This window comes from Haliaeetus albicilla, chromosome 24, assembly GCF_947461875.1.
Source record: "Haliaeetus albicilla chromosome 24, bHalAlb1.1, whole genome shotgun sequence".
Lineage (NCBI taxonomy): Eukaryota > Metazoa > Chordata > Aves > Accipitriformes > Accipitridae > Haliaeetus > Haliaeetus albicilla.
The window spans coordinates 59351-63069 of NC_091506.1; positions in this window are offsets into that span (position 1 = coordinate 59351).

The following is a 3719-nucleotide window of genomic DNA, read 5'->3' on the forward strand; positions in this document are numbered from 1 at the left end:
TATTGAAAGCACCTCGCCTTTTATAAAGGGTAAATACTGACTTTAAAAGCTTTCAGTGACTCAACAGAACTGCCTTTACTTTTGATAGGTTGCCAGCTTCTTCAAACCAAGCTGCAAGAAACATCTTACCTTCAAGGCTGAACATTCTGCCCCCCCCCCCGGAGTTAAAGACAAAACTGTGGTTCACTATTTTCTAATAAAACCTAAGTGGTAAAACACTTCCTCTAAGGGAACTAACTACTATATCCCATTCACTGCAGGTTTCTTAGTATCATGTTGTTACCTGCTTCAAATGCTTTTTTGTATAAGATAGACATCAAAGTGAGGCATTACTGGATTTACCTTTATTACACACACCACCCTGGTGTCATGGAGGACCTGCTTTAAAGTATCAGGAACATACAATTTCTGCACTTGATCTCAAGTATGCCTGCACGTAAAAAGCTATGAAAATGTGCTTTTAGGTAACAAACCTAGACAAGCAATTATTCACTCCCATCCTTTGGTTCTCAGTACTTCCACTGGATGTAGTCAAAGATGTCTTTTTCACATTCTACTAGCTAGGGCCTCCCCAGAAACTCCTGCAAGCATATTACAGATGGGATTTAAGAGACAGAAATTCCAACCAGCTGCCAAATGCATTGGAAGATTAAGACAAACTGGATTTGCACAGAAACCACAGACCTTTTCATACAGTCACAACAACAGTCACAAAGGTGTTTAGGTATTAATTCATATTAGCATCAAAGGAAGTAAGCCATCTAATTACCTTTGGCGCTACATGATTGTTCAGTTTTAAAACAAGAAAAATAGCCAGTCCTGTCCTGTCCTGTTCTCCTGTCCAAGAAAAGACACAACTGAAAGATATAGATAATCTTGTTAAAAGAATAGGAAAACAGACATGTACTGTGCACGGCACTCAGACCCAATCTTCAGACAAAAAAAAAAACACCCCTCTCTAAATCAGTCTGGATGGCCCAAAGGGATATCTTCTTGGTGTCACAGTACTGCCCTGTACGTAAGCAGGCTGTCTCTCCCTGCTATAATGACATCTAACACAGGCAAGGAAACAGCAAAAAATTTAGGAAACTACAGCATTTACCAGAAGCATTTCCAATACATTTAGGAAACAATTTAAGGAGAAGATCATGCAGAGCATATAACCAGAAATAATACTCTGCACAAGGCTTGAACTGACCAGCCTAGGAGATGGATCATGTACTCATTGATTGTGAAGCCCATTTTCAGAACATGAGTTCTCATGTTTTTACTGAATGTATCACTGCCTATGAAATATAGCACACCACAGTAATTCTGACCTTGGGGCATAATCTGGAATAAGAGAGAATCATAGAGTCATAGAATGGTTTGGGTTGGAAGGGACCCTTAAAGGTCATTTAGTTCCAATTCCCCTGCTATGGCAGGGACATGTTCCACTAGATCAGGTTGCTAAAAGCTCCATCCAACCTGACCTTGGACACCTCCAATGATGGGGCACCCACAACGTCTCTGGGCAACCTGCTCCAGTATCTCACCACCCTCATAGTAAATAAGTTCATCCTTACATCCAATCTAAATCTACCCTCTTTACAGTTTAAAACTGCCGCCCCTTGTCCTGTCACTGTAGGCCCTGCTAAAAAGTCTCTCCCTGTCTTTTCTTATAAGCCCCTTTTAAGTATTGGAAGGCTGCAATAAGGTCTCCCCAGAGTCTTCTCTTCTCCAGGCTGAGCAACCCCAACTCTCTCAGCCTTTCCTCACAGGAGAGGTGTTCCAGCCCTCGGATCATTTTTGTGGACCTCCTCTGGACCTGCTCCAACAGGTCCATGTCTTTCTCATACTGGGGACCCCACAGCTGGACACAGTACTGCAGGTGGGGTGTCACCAAGAGCAGAGTAGAGGGGGAGAATCACCTCCCTTGACCTGCTGGCCATGCTGCTTTTGATTCAGCCCAGGATATGATTGGCTTTCTGGGCTGCAAGTGCACATTGCTGGCTCACGTCCCATTTTTCATCCACCGGTATCCCACAGGGCTGCTCTCAATCCATTCATCCTCCAGTCTGTATTGACACTGGGGGTTGCCCCGACCCAGGTGCAGGACCTTGCGTTTGGCCTTGTTGAACCTCATGAGGTTCACACTGGCCCACTGCACAAGCCTGTCAAGGTCCTGCTGGGTGGCATCCCTTTCCTCTAGAGATCAATTGCACCGCTCAGCTTGGTGTCATCCACAAACGTGCTGACGGTGCACTCAATCCCACTACCTGTGTCACTGATGAAGATATTAAATAGTACTGGTCCCACTGTGGACCCCTGAGGAACACCACTTGTTATTAGTTTCCTCTTGGACATCAAGCCGTTGACTGTAAGTCTTTGGATGTGGCCATCCAGCCAATTCTTTATCCATCTACCAGTCCATCCATCAAACCCATATCTCTCCAATTTAACAGCAAGAATGTTGTGGGGGACTATATCAAAGACCTTACAGAAGTCCAGGTAGATGACATCCATAGCTCTTCCCTTCTTCACTGATGCAGTCACTCCATTGCAGAAGGCCACTAGACTAGTCGGGCACAATTTGCCCTTGGTGAAGCCACGTTGGCTGTCTTTAATCACCTCCCTGTTTTGATGCGTCTTCCAGGAGGATCTGTTCCATGACCTCATCAGGCACAAAGGTGAGGCTGACTGGTCAGTAGTTCCCAGGGTCCTTCTTTTTAAAAATGGGTGTGATGTTTCCCTTTTTCCAGTCACTGGGGACTTTGCCTGACGTTTCAAATATGATTGAGAGTGGCCTGGCAACTACATCAGCGGATTCCCTTGGGACCCTGGCATGCATCTCATTGGGTCCCATGGACTTGTGTATGTTCATGTTCCTCAGGTCGTCCCGAACCTGATCTTCACTTACGATAGGAGGGACTTCATTCCCCCAGTCCCTGGTCCCTGTCTTGAGGTTCAGGGGCTTGAGAGATGTGGGAAGAGAGATTACTATTGAAAGCTGAGGTAAAAAAATTGCTGAGTACCTCAGCCTTCTCCATGATGGTTGCCACTAGTTCTCCTGTCTTATTTATCAGGGGGGAGGTGTGGTGGGGGGAGGTGTGGTGTGTGCATTTTCTTTCATCTTCCTTTTTTGCCCAACACACCTGTAGAAGCCCTTCTTACTATTCTTCGAAACCTTTGCCAAATTCAACTCCAACTGTGCCTTGGCCTTCCTGATCTCATCTCTACACATCCAGGCAGCATCCCTGTATTGGAAAAAAAGTACACATCGAAGACAAGTGTGAGGTTACAAATCTTTTGGAATTCAGCCATCCAGATGTTCTAGATTTACTACCTATTTAAGTGCACATATTCCAGAATTCTGCACATTCACTGTCTCAGAGGCCCGTTACAAGAATGACGTGCATATTCAAGAAAGGTCCAGCACAACTGCCCTGACCTGTAAATTACTGGTGTTCAACCACTCCACGGTTATAGTGCTAGCATTCATACTAAGAAGTAATGTCAAAACAGCATGACAAAGTAGGACATAACTCTGAAACTGGATATAAAGAGCCATCTTCCAGTTGTGAGCTGAAATATGGTATTCTCACTAATAAGAAATTAAGAGAGACCTGCATCTGTAGAGTGTCTTTCATACTACAGAAAGAAATCAGACACCTAGTAAATGCCAGGTTCGGAATGTGGAAATAGAGATTTGAATGTAGAACTTCAAACAAATGCCCATG